Here is a 14,535-nt window from a genome sequence, read left to right as displayed (position 1 = left end):
GTATAATGAGGGGGGTTAAATAAGAAGACCTCCCAGCTCCAGAGTGATGCTCTTCCCCATCTTCCATTTACAATATAAAAAGATCATTTGTTTTACAAAAGGATTCATCAGGGATGAGCTTAATATAGTATTTAATTTTTCTGTTGGATTACAACCAACTTCTCAGGGTGAGTGTGTTGCCTAAAGTGGGACACACCTGAATGACATATTATAGATGAATGACAAGTCATCTGGAAGAAAAGAAAAGAACATATACTTCCCTCCCTCATTAGCAAAAGTGGAAGGCTGTGGTTACAAAATACCACATACTGCCAGATTCAGCTAATATCAGTTATATTGAACTATTTTCTCTCTTTTTTTAGTCCCTTGTTAGGAGGAATGACGTTTGAGATAGGGAAGGATCTATTTGAAAATAACGCTAATACAAAAGCAAAATATAGTCTTTTGAAGAGTACGAAAAATCCTCAAAAAAAAATCCAATAGAGGAAAAACTTTAGAAAGAGTAAAGTCTGAAATTAGTAGATAAAGCACTTATCCATGATTTGGCATTCATATCTTAAAGACCTGGGAATGCTTTGCCATTCTCTGCAGTGGGATTACAGCAGAGCAGCCAGTTTAGGTGTGGACAGGTCTCCCCCGGGGCCCTTTGTATGAGGAGGGAAGGTCCCCAGACAGAGAAGTTCCTGAATCTGAGGAGCCCCACCACCCTTTGGGCTTGCTGTGTGGCCTTTAGCAGAGCTTGTAACCTTGCCCCGCCTCTCAGTAAAGGAGGGATAAAAAAGACTTGGCTGCCTCTGGGGGTTGCTATGAAAATTAATTAGTGTTTGTAGGGCACTTTGAGATCCACAGATGAAAGGAGCTGATTAATACAAAAGTATTAGAGAATTAAACTGAATGGATTCCAGCTTGTAAAAAGGGTGTTCCCTGCTCAGGGTGTGGGAATGGAGTCAATGGCCAGGAAATTGGTTACCTGGTGTTGGGGCCTCTGCAGACCAAGCCCTGAAGCCCAATCCTTTCATTTTCTAAATTCACCCAAGGAAATCTGAGACATTAGCTCATGGAGAGAGACATGGACCTTGGGAAGTTGGGGGGGTGGGGTTTAGTTTTGTTTTTTCACAAATATGGAGTCACCAAAATTGTGGTTGAGACAAAGTGACTACAATTCATAATTATCTTCTATTAATTCTTTGAGTGACACTGAGCAAGTCACTTCCCCTTCCAAGCCTCAGTTTCCACATTTGTTTCAGAAATCAATCAATAAGCATTTATTAAGAGCCTACTAGATTCTAACCATTATGGTTACCTTCCACTTCTCATATTCTGTGTTGTATGAGTTTATAACCCATTGATTCTATGATTCCATATGCCATGTTTTCTTTATCCTAATACATGAGATGATGACTCAAAGTTCTCAATTATGAATTTCCAGAAATCCATGAAAATAGGAGCTCTGTCTTCCTTCTCTTCCTTTCTCTACTCCTTTATCCTGATCCACTGGACCCTGATTAGGGGCAGGGTGATCAGAAGTCTTAGACAGTGACCTCTCCTGTCTGAAGTAGTATTATAAGTTTAGTATTGAAGTAGTATTATAAGTTTAGAACTGGATGTATGATTAGAGCAAAATAGAATCTATAAGTTATCAAAGGCCAAATGTGATATCTGTATAGTTAGAGAAGTGATCAATGGAATCCAAGCATCAGAATGTTAGAGGGGATGGAACTAGGGCCAAATAGTTAAATAAATGACATGCAAGTCAAAGAATAAGGGGCTATGTTTGCCACAATTGGTGACCACCAGCAACAAATCGCCTATGAGCTTTAAGATAAAATTATACGGGACTATCTGATATACAAAATGTCTCTAATATGACAACTCTGTGAAGTTTTGGTTGGTTGGGCTTGGTCCTGGGTGGAAGGCTGATGTGTTAGAGATGACAGACTAGGCCATCCCTACCACAGAGGGCTACTCTGGACTTTAGAATCCAGGAATGATGCAGTAGAGATGAAGTAGGGCCAGAAGTGACCACTGGTTCAAAGACATTAAGAATAGGTTTTCTTCTTGAGATGATATCCTTTCTATTCTACCTTGTTCTAGAATTGGAAGGACCTCTAAGGCCATTCATTTCAACCCTCTCGTTTTATAGGAAATGGAGGATAAGGAAGGGGAAAAGACTTAACCAAGGTCACAGAGGCAACAATTCACAGAGGTAGGGATTTGAACACAGCTCCTCTGACTTCATAGCCCGTGTTCTTTCCATTGGATCACACTGTCTTCCAAGAGTCTCTCTAGAAATCCAAAACTCTTTATGAAGAAACTTATCCTGCCTATCAACCAAGGATCCAAAAGATGCAAGTCATGTTCCTTGTAAGCACAATATTGATCTGATTGGAAGAATCAGTGGCAGGTCATAGAGCTCATCGTGTGAATAACTAGAAAGGGGACTAAAACTCCATAAAGTAAGATTATTTCATGGTCTTTCAGTTTAGATAATACATATGTTCAGTCACATGAATTCTCCAACTGCAGAAGGTCCATCAGAATCTGATAATTGCTGATTTTTCATTTACACAGAATTTTTATAGATCACAATATTTTCCATGGGAGCTTTGGCTTTTTCAATTTTCTCATAACGTCATCTATCACTAATAGAGTTTAGGAACTTTATTTTTTTTTTTTTAGGTTTTTGCAAGGCAAATGGGGTTAAGTGGCTTGCCCAAGGCCACACAGCTAGGTAATTATTAAGTGTCTGAGACCAGATTTGAACCCAGGTACTCCTGACTCCAGGGCTGGTGTTTTATCCACTATGCCACCTAGCTGCCCCGTTTAGGAACTTTAAAACTCCTTCCCTTGGCCTGAGATGCCTTGATTGATGAATGAGGAAGTGAGGGCATGAATGGTATAAACTAATTGTATAAACTATAATAGTTCACTATATCTAGCCAGCCCAGATAAAACTCTGCTTCACATCCCATTTTACTATACACCTGGCCATCTTTCCATCTGCCCTACAGTACATCTTGCCCAAACTATAATCACTTCAAAACAGGGCATGTCTGTCCATTGTTCTCAGCATCTCCCAGTCTCTCTTCCCTGGTCACCATTCCCCTAGTGGAGTTGTCTTCCCCAAGGAGAATGGAAAACCTGTGAGAAGTAGGTCTCTTGAGATCTCCAATACTTAATACAATGTCTGACACATAAAAAGTCCTAAATATATACCTTTTCTCTTAAAATGGATTTTATTGATGTATTTTGTATTTAAATCATGTATATTTCCTAGTATGTCCTTCCTCCTAAAACTCCCAAAGAGTCATCTCTCCTAACAAAAAATAAAGAGATTAAAAAAAAAAGCCAATTCAGCCAAACTAACCAACACATTGAAAAAAATCTGCTATTGGGAATAGTGTTCATCTCTACAAAGAAAGGGGTGGGGGTGGGGATGGAGAGGAGAAGAGATGCCTTCTTATGCCTTCTTTAGGCTCAACTAGTCCATTATAATTTCAATACATTCAGTTTTGATTAATTGTTTCCATTTATATTGTTGCATACATATGTATCTGTATATATGTAATATAGATATATATATGTTTAGTTTTTCAAGTTCTGCTGACTTGACTTTGCTTCAATTCCTATGCCTTCCCATCTGCATTCATCCAATTCATCATCTTTTACAGATCAATAATATTCTATTACATGCATGTACAATGGTTGGTTTAGCCAAGCCTCAGTCTATGGGCATCTAACTTTATTTCTAATTCTTTGCAACTTTAAAAACTGTTGCTATAAATATGCTGATGTTTACAGGACCTCTCTTTTCATCATTATCCTCCTTGGGTTATTTGTCTGGCATTGGTATCACTGAATCAAAAAGTTTGCATATTTGATGATTTGCCTATTAGGAATGGATTTGGTTTTATACATACATACACATCTATGTATAGAAATACATACACATATAAGTGTGTAAGTTATACATGTATTGTATATTCACATATATGTGTGTGTGTGTGTGTGTGTATTATTTACCTGTGATTCTTGGCTAGCAGACCCTTATCAGATATATTTTACTCTACAATTTTTCTCCAATCATCACTGCCCATCTTAATTCTAGTTGCACTACTTTTGTTCATGCAACAGCTTTTCAATGTCATGGAATCAAAATCAGCTTTTTTAGAGGAACAGTTCTCTTTTTTGGCTAAATATTTTAGTTTGAATTTAATGTGGCATATGATATTGAAGGTTTATCTAAACCTAATTTTTGACCAGAAAGTTTTCCAATTTTTCCAAGGAATCCAAGGCAATGGAGTGGTTCCCCCCATATAATTTATGTTTGGGGGTACAGCAAAGCCAGCATATTGAGTTACCTTCTTTCTGACTCTTGCCCATGGTGTTCCACAGATTTACTATCTTTTCTTTTTTTGTTGTTTTTTGTTTTTTGCAAGGCAATGGAGGTTAAGTGGCTTGCCCAAGGCCATACAGTTAGGTCATTATTAAGTGTCTGAGTCAGGATTTGAACTCAGGTCCTCCTGACTCCAGGGCCGGTGCTCTATTCACTGCACCACCTAGCCGCCCCCTACTTTTCTCTCTTTTGACCAGTACCAGATATCTTTTATACTCATTGCTTTATAATAATCTGAGATCTCTAGAAGTACAATTACTGCTTCATTTCTGTTTTTTTTCATTGCTTCTCATAATATAATTCATGGCTCAGGACCCTAGAAAATTAACATCAAGGCCAGACCTCAGCAAATGTGTTGAAAGTTTATCTTTGGCATTCTTTATTCTGCTTTTTCCATATTTTATTCTTCCCCCTCTCCTCCCTCCCCTTCTCTCCCCCACCTGTCCCTCAACCTGTTCCCTGTTGTTACTATCCCTTGTCCCTACAGGGCACTATTCTCAGTAGTCTACATTTCAAATATCTGATTAAGTTGTTTGTTAGAAGGGTTTAAGGCAGGACCCTTCCAGAATTATTTGCATTTTACAGAACTCAAAGGAATGATCTGTTTTAGTGAAATTTTATCTCACTGGGCCCAAAGAAATAAATCTAAAAGGTTTCAAGGAAAAGTGAAAGTCAACTTGCTTCAACCCCAACAGAGGGCAACTTTCCTTTTCTATCAATTATGCTAACTTTTACCTTCCAAACCCTTTTAGCTTCACCCTCCCTCCCTCTTTTAGTACCTCTCCCCAGAAACCCCAAACCCTCAGTACATTTAATACTTTTCACCTAAGGCTGGGTTTGAATAGGAACCCCTGGGTAGGATAGGGCAAGGGTTCTTTTCTAAAAGAGGAAACTGAAGCAAGGATATTGAATCCAAAGGAAAACAGGTCCCATGTTAGATCATAGTACAAATATTTGGAGACAAGGAGACCTTATAGTCCAGCAAATACTGTTTATTTTAGTTGTTTCAATCATATCTGACTCTTGTGACCTTATTTGGGGGTTTTGGCAGAGATACTGAAGTGGTTTGCCATTCCCTTCTCCAGCTCATTTTACAGATGGGGAAATTGAGGCAACAAAGGAAACTCAGGATCACACAGCTAGTAAGTGTCTGAGACTGGATTTGAACTCACAAAAATGAACTCATTTGTACTCCAAGTCCAGTACTCTACCCATTGTAGACCCTGGTTGTTCCATCACATAATAGAATTCCAAGAATCTTCAAGTTGGAATGATCTTAAAGGACCAAAATTATAAGATTCATGAAGACAGGCACTGTGTTCTATATAACTTTGTACTTCTATTCCTCAACACAGTACAGTGCACACAATAAATGCTTTAATAATAAAATGAATGGATTGGAAGTGAAGTAATATAATTCAATGTAGGAAAAAAAACCCCAAAAAAACAAGATGCTGACTTTGGACTCTAAATATGGTTTCAAATCCCCATTCTAACATTTTCTGTTATTTTATTGGAAATCACTTAACTTCCCTGGATCTCAGTTTCTGTAAAATGAAGAAATTAGGCCATGAGCTTCTGAAGTCCTTTCCAGCTCTCAATCTACGAGTTTATGATTCTGGACCAATTTCTCACTCACTACAGAAAGCCCTCTATAGTTTGTCAAAAAGATAACAACACTGAATAGCTAGGTCTCGATTAGTGAGAATAGTGAATGCTCTGAAGTGACTGCGTGCATTCAAAGTCTTCCTATTTGATGTTATAATTATGTAAAACATGGTAATTGGTTCCAGCCCAATGGAAATATGCAGTTCAAACTTAAATAATGAAGCAATAACCTCAAAAGCTTTGTGGGATATAAAATAAACCCACATAAATCATCAGTATTTCTGAATAGTACTAACAAAACTGAGGGAAAAGTGATAGAAAGAGAAATTCCATTTTAAATAGATACAAAATGGACCAAATATTTGGGAATCTATCTAAGAAGACATTCCCAGGGACTAAATGAAGTCAACCACAAAACACTCTTTATAAAAGTAAAGACAGACCTAGATAATTGAAGAAATATTAATTGCCCATGGGTAGGTTATGCCAATATAATAAAATAATACTTGCAAAATTAATGTGCTTATTCAGTGACATAAAAATTATAACTACCAAGGATTACTTTATAGAAGCTAAAAAATAATAAAAATCAATGTGAAAATAAAAGGTTGAGTATCTCAAGGGAAACAATAAAAAAGTAAGAAAGAAGGGGGCAGAGCAGTACAAGATCTTAAAATATACTACAAAGCAATAATCATCAAAATGATTTAGTATCGAGTTATTAAAATATAAAGTTAGCCAGTGGAACATGTTAGGTACAAAACATGCAGAAGCAAAAGAACACAGTAGAACAGTGTTTAATGAATTCAAAGACAAAAGGACTCTGGGTTAAGTATTCATTATTCCAAACAAACTTCTGAAGCAGTCTGAAATCAGATAGAGCATCACAACAAATTCCTTATAAGACAAACTTCAAATGGATACATGATTTGGGTATGTAATTAAAACATACAAATACATACACATATCCAAAAACAAATTAGACAAGAAAGGAAATATGTTTTACAAGTAATGTAAGATTGTCATGACCAAATAAGTGAGAAGGAGGGCCACTGAAAACTAAAATTTTGCAGATTTGGGGGAAAAAATCCAACTCATTTAAAATTAGAAGGAAAATAGTTAGCTGGAAAAATATTTGTTGAAAAATTTTCTATAAAAGAATCAAAATATATTAGGAATTGATTTAAATGTAAAAGAAAAGAAGAGCCATTTCCCATTATTATAGAAAAGTGGTCGAAGGATAAATATAATCAGTCTTGAGCAAAGAAATCCAAGCTATAAATAACCATATTAAAAAACCCAGATCACTAATCATTAGAGACATGAAATTAAATCAACTCTGAATTTCCACCTCACAACCATCAAATTGGCAAAGATGATAAAAATGACAGTTGCTGCAGAGTCTACAGGAAAATGGGCACATGAATGTAATCTTGATGGAGCTGTGAACCGGTGCATCAGTTCTGAAATGCAAATTGGAATTATACTCCCCTAAATTATTAAATTGTACATCCTTTGGATCTAGTAATTCCATTTCCAGAGCCATATTTCTAAGAGATCAAAGAAAGGGGGGAAAGGACTATTATGTACAAAAATATTTATAGTGGAGAATAATTAGAAACTGAGTGTTCATTATTTGAGGAATGTTTGAAGAAATTATGGTTCCTGAATATAATGTTGTTGTTGCTGAGTTGTATCTGACTCTTCATGACCCTGTGGACTGTAGCATGCCAGGTCCTTCTCTTCTCCACCATCTCTTAAAGTCAATGCAAATTAAGGTTTGTTGTTGCCATCACAATTCTATTCATCTCTTCCTCCTTTATTCTTTTGCTTTCAATCTTTCCCAACATCAGGGTCTTTTCCAATGAGCTCCATCATCTCAGACCTTTGTGGACAAGGTGATGTCTCTGATTTTTAGTATGCCATTCAGATTTGTCATAGCTTTCCTTCCAAGGAGCAAGCATTTTTTTTTTAATTTCATGGCTACGGTTGCTGCCTGCAATGATCTTTGAGAATATAAAACCTGATGCTGCTTCCATTTCTTCTCTCTTTATTTACCAAGAAATGATGAGACGACTTGCCAGGATCTTTATTTTTTTGGTTAAGCTTCAAGCTAGATTTTATACCTTCTTTTTTGATGCTCATCAGCTTCTTATTTCTTCTTCACTTTTTACCATCAATTGTCTGCATTCCTGAGATTACTTTTTGCATTGTAAGAAATGAGAAATTCAGAGAAACCTAGGAAGACCTATACTAACTAATACATAGTAAAGTGAGCAGAACCTGGAGAACAAGGAATATAATAAATATAATAAGCACATTTTATAAATAAAATCAACTGAAAGACTCAAGAACATTATTAATGCAATGATATGCCCCAACTCAGGCTGCTACCCATTTCCTGAAAGAAGAACGATGGACAAAAATTATAGAATGAGATACTTAACTATACATGTTGCTTATAAGAGTTTTGGTTTGCTGTTTTTATTCTGACATTTTGGCAGAGGAAAGTGGGAGAGAGAAATGCTCCCCACTGACATTAGATGTTAGGAGTATGACTAACCATAAGAATAATTTGTAGAACTCAAAGTAGCAGCCAACTCTTTGGGAGACCCCAATCTGCAAATATGAGAGTGAATTGGCATTGGAGGGGATGCCACAATTATAATGAAGAAATGTAGATGTTTTCCTATTAAAAAGAAATAAAAACTAAAGGTATCCACTTTCACTGATACCATTTAACAATGCTTTTTGAAAACTTGCAATTATACTAAGACTAAAAAAGAAATTAAAACATGTTTTAAAAAGAAGTAAAAAACTTTCTCTTTGCAAATAAGGCTTAGTGGATATATAGAAATTCCAGGGATCTTAAACAACAAACAAAAAAATTAAATAATAAATGAGTTCATTGAGGAAACAGTCTATAAAGTCACAAAAATCATCTTTATGTGCCATAGATACCTACCAATAAAGATCAAAAATATCCAATAAAAAGATGCCATTTATGAAAACAACCAAAGCACCAGATATTTAAATATTATTTTACTAAGAAATGCCCTAGAGAACTTTGTAAATATAATTACAAGTCTATCATGACAGAAATATAAGAAATAAACACAAGTTATCCCTGTATATCTGAATGGAACACAAGAGTAAAATAAAATGTCAACATTTCCTAAATTCATCTATACATTTAACCATCAATGAAAATACCAGTGTGTTATTTTATAGAACTAAATTTTAAAAAAACACTGAAATTCAAACAAAACAAACACCCCAAAATTCAAGATTTACTTTTCAAGGGAGGAGAGAGAAATGTGATGAAGGTTATTTTGCTCTACCAAACCATATGATATTTTATACAATAGTATCAAAATTATGTGATCCTGTGGAAGAACAGAAAAATAAATCAGTGAACAATGAAATAATTCCAAAATAACCTCAACTAAGTTACTTCCCTTTTTTGGTCCTTAGATCCTCATCTCTAAAGGTGGGGGGAGGAGAGACTAAATACCCTATAGGATCCCTTTCACCTCTAAGGCCATGATCTTATGAATAATAAAGCCAGGGATATTAAACAATGAAGAAAGGAATCTTTGTTCAGCAAATGTCATTCAGAAAACTGAATGGAGAAAGAGAGAGAGAGAGAAAGGGTAGAGACAGACCTCATAGCATACACTATAATAAACTCCAACTAAATAAATATTTAAAAAATTTAAAAACCAAAATAAAAATGGAATAATATAGTTATTACAAATGGGAAGGGCAGTTATGTTCTTTCAAACAAATGGAAGAGATTTCTAGAAACAAAGAAGATGATTTTGTTTATTTAAATGCTCAGAAAAAAATTTCTAAGCAGTAAATGTCAATACTTCTCTGGGTCACTCTCTGCTAATACAAATGACAATCCAACCTTATCTTATCCTGTGTGATTCACTCTCCGTGTTTTCCCTTCAGTCTTCCACAGAAGTTCTGCCCAATGTGCTAAAGGCCTTCCTCTGGGTCTCTTAATATTTCATGGATAGCAGAGCCACCCTCAGGCAGTCCATCTGTTTATCCTTATTCTCCATACAGAACCAGCCCATCTCCATTTCCAGTTGTGCACTCCTTGATGATGTCTTTGATGCCAGTGTTTGCCCACAAGTCACCATCACCAATATGCTGAAGCCAACCTATGCCCACCATATCTATCTATTGCATTTTGGGTCTTGGGAGATTTTGATTATTCTGAGTTTGCATATTCAGTGATTTATATTCATAGAGCATTGCCAGAAGACTACTGAGCTACAGCTACAGCTTGGTTCACTGAAAGCATTGCTCAATTAACTCAAAGTCATCCAACTCAACTCCTTCTTGTAATCGTCATCTAAGAGATATGCATAAATGAACCGACTCAATTTGAGCAACATACATTTTTCAGCAAATTGGTTTTTTTGTGTCGAAAATAATATATAATTAATTACCAGAATATTTCAAGTAATACTAATGTGAATCTTAAAGTATTATATAAGTGCTAGCTATTATTTTAATAATACTAATAATATCTAGTAGTTGATACTCCCTTTGGGCAAAGGAAGCTCATAGTAAGTTAATAAAATGCTTAAATCTTCTGAAAAGGGGGAGGCAAGAAAATTGGAAAGAGCAGAGGCAAAAGTAATAAATCATAAAGTCATGCTTTGGAAGAGATTTAGTACCATAGATAAGAAATAATCTGAATGGAAGACAATTTGTCAGAAGGATGTGTTGGGGCATTTCTTTTATTGTGATAGCTCTGGTCTCAGTGGTATACTTTCTTCATTGATTATCTATGTCCTTTAGAATCTTTAAGAGAGAAGAGGTATTAGACTGACTACCAAACTGAAGGAGTAGAGAACCCTTGGGTTGACCTCACTGATATTTGCCTGTGAAACCTGGACAGTCTACCGTGCCATATCAGAAAACTGAATCACTTCCATTTAAATTATCTTAGGAAGATTCTGAAGATCATCTGGCAGGAGAAGATCCCAGATACTGAGGTCCACTCTCAAGCAAAACTGCCTAGTATGCCAACATTACTGCAGAGAGCGCAACTACGATGGGCTGGACATGTTGTTAGAATGCCAGATGTAAGTTGGCCAAGAAAACTATTTTACAGAGAACCCACCCAGGGCAAGCATTCACAAGGGGGTCAGAAGAAATGATATTGGGACACCCTGAAAGTCTCTTAAGATCTTTGGAATTGATTGGTTAACATGGGAGACTCTGGCACAGGACCACCCAGTACGGAATGCCCTCATCAGTGAGGTGCTGTACTCTTACGAGGAAGGCATAATTGAAATAGCTCAAAAGAAATGTGACATCCATAAGTTTAGAGTATCCACCCCAGGTGTTCACATGGACTATTTGTGCCCAACCTGTGGTAAAGCGTTCCAAGCTTGTACTGGTCTAATCAGCCACAGTAGGACAAACTGTAATTTGTCTCAAACATAATGATGTCATTTTGGTATTCTTTGATAATGAAGGACAAGAACCAACCATAAGAACATCAATGAAAAGTTCAAATCCCCTGGACTCTTTAAAGCTTCTAAGGCCCTCCTCTGGTCAAAGGTCAAGGAAGTAGACTGAGGATGAGATGTTCCTCACCTTCTACCCCCGAGCAACTCAAGAATTTGACTGGAAAGTTATCTCCTGGCTTAGCACGTACTCAAAAGCTTTATTCCAATTAAATGACCGGTATCCGGAACATTATCAAGACCCTCAACCAATCCAACTAGACTTTTTCCTTCACCTAGGGAGACATCCAGACCTTGTTCACACCTAGTGGACAATCAAGAGTCTGGGGACTGATAATTTCAACCCAACCCTTCTCTTCCTCCTCTTCATCATAGTGGATTTTTATTTAGCAAAGGTTTTACATATATTATCTCAATCGGTTCTCACAGTTGTGAAAAACGAAGGAGACAATAATACTTTTTTTTTAGTTTTTGCAAGGCAATGGTGTTAAGTGGCTTGCCCAGGGCCACACAGCTAGGTAATTATTAAGTGTCTGAGGCCGTATTTGAACTCAGGTCCTCCTGACTCCAGGGCTGGTGCTCTATCCACTGCACCACCTAGCTGCCCCGAGACAATAATACTTTTACAGATGGATTTTGACAGATACAGAAACTGAGATTAAAGTAACAAAGATTCCCTCAGCTAGTTAGTTTATGAGACATCAAGAATTTGGACTATCCAGAAGAAGGGCTTCTAAGCTCTCCTCCAAGAATGATATCAAGGAGTCAGTGGGGTGGGTTTCATCAAAGGTCCAAGGACAACAATAGACAGCTTTAGGTGGGATGATCGTTATGGTTTCCTGCAGTGTCCAGGAAGAGTCTAGGAAAGGGGGTCATCCTAGTCAGTGTGGTTCTTCTCCTAAGGTCTGCTGTAGAGGATAAAGGAGCAGAGAAATTGGAAATCCTGATAGAATTAACAAGAGCTGTCATATGTAAAAAGGATTAGCCAAGATCTATTTGTTCATAAAGGGCAGAAGAAAGTGGAGATGCCTCTCCTGGAGTAAAGAGGACTTAGGAGGGACATGATAACCATCTTCAAGTATTTGAAGGGCTGTCTTCAGGTAGAGGGATTGAGCTCATTCTCCTTGGCCCCAGGAGGCAGAATAAGGAATCAAGTAGCAGAAACAATTTAAGTTGTGATAGGAGATGGACCATACCAGGTGTCCTTAGGGAGAATGGGCTGTTTGAAGTGGTAATAGGTGTACCTCACATCCACACAGACGTTCCAGATGAGAATTGGTGGCTACTTGTTAGGGACATGGCAGAAGGTAATCATATTCAGACATCAGTTGGACTAAATGACCTCTGAGGTACCTTCCAATTCCAAGAATCTGTTCTGTGACTTCAAACAGGAATCACTTCCTATGTGGTTAGCACTGATGTAAAAAAACAAAGATTCAAACAATCCCCATTCACATGGCCCTTACATTCTAATGGGGGTGACAACAAGGACAAATAAAACTTTAAATATAAACTTAATATAAATAAGCATTAAATTAATTAAATAAATATAAAATATAAAGATAATCTATATAAATAAAAAGTATAATTCTAATGTTAATAAATATAAACATATAACAAAATGGTTAAATACGAAATATGTTGGGAGAGAGGTCACCAACAATCTGGGGATCAGGAAAGGTTTCTTGCAAAAGAGGACTGAATCTTGGGGGCAGCTAGGTGGTGTAGTGGTGCAGTGGATAGAGCACCAGCCCTGGAGTCAGGAGGACCTGAGTTCAAATCCAGCTTTAGACACCTAATAATTCCCTAGCTGTGTGGCCCTGGGCAAGTCACTTAACCCCATTGCCTTGCAAAAACCTAAAAAAATTAAAAAATTAAAAATTGACAATCTTGAAGAAAGAGAAGGGATCTGTAAAGGAGGTATAAGGGACAGCCAGTGAAAAAACTTGCCAAGGTTCCCACAGCTTGAAAGAGTTCTGAGGTCAGATATGTTCTATTTTTTCCCAATTGTAGGCAAAGATAGTTTTCAACATTCATCCTTTTGTAAGCCTTTGAGTTGCTTTTTTCTACCATTCCCATCCCCCTCCCCAAAGCAATGACCAATGGGATATAGGTTGTACATGTAGAATCATGTTTCACTTATTTCTATATTAGTCATTCTGTGTTCAAATTTGAACTCAGGTCCTCTGGACTGCAAGCTCAGTGCTCTATGCATTGTAGCTGGCCAAAGAGCTTTGGATTCCATACCACTGGGGAATGTTTAACTTGCAGAATAAAAAAAGCTGGGAGGGGAAGTCCTGATGCCTCTGTCCAAATATTTGAAGGGCTTTCATGTAGAATTCTGGGAGGGGGAAGAGCACCAGGCAATCTCCCTAATGTCCCTGAAATCACACTAGTAGTCTGCTTTCTCTGCTTCTCAGAGTAAAATGAGTTGCTAAACCCTGACCCTAATTTGCAAATTCATCTCCTTTGAGTTGTCATCCTATGAGCCCAAGGTCAAATCCACAATGGAGGACCCAGAAGTCAAGGCCAAGATAGTCCAGACCTTAGAACAGAGGGAACTACCTTAGGGATCTTCTTTGTCCCAATCAACTCCCAGACTAGCAGGACTATTTCTAACTGCAAGCTTCCTTCCTTGGGACAAAAGAGTCTCTCTAAATCAACCAGAAATGGACAGTGGTTGGTCCAATTTGTCTCCTAATTCTTCCTCAAATATTGTGAAATGACATTAGTTCCAAGCAAATTTGCCCCTTAACTTTTAGTACCCCAACTCCTCACCCTCTGTATTTCAGGAAAATCCAGTCCATCTCCTGTGTTATTTAGACTGAAGTCATCAGCATATTTCATAAAAGTCATTTGTTTGTTCCCAAAACCTTTATGAGCCTCATTTAAAATCTTAGAGGCAGGAAATCAGATTTCACCTTCGGAGTAAATGGGCCCCTAGTAACCTCTTTGGCTTCAGAGATCAAAGACTGGAATCAAAACTTAGTTGGTCTCCAGGAGATGTGGTATGACACAGGAGAGAGAGAGAGAGAGAGA

Source organism: Macrotis lagotis, chromosome 5 (assembly GCF_037893015.1).
Source record: "Macrotis lagotis isolate mMagLag1 chromosome 5, bilby.v1.9.chrom.fasta, whole genome shotgun sequence".
Taxonomy (NCBI): domain Eukaryota; kingdom Metazoa; phylum Chordata; class Mammalia; order Peramelemorphia; family Peramelidae; genus Macrotis; species Macrotis lagotis.
The sequence above is the reverse complement of the archived record's forward strand: the minus strand, read 5'-3'. Positions refer to the sequence as shown.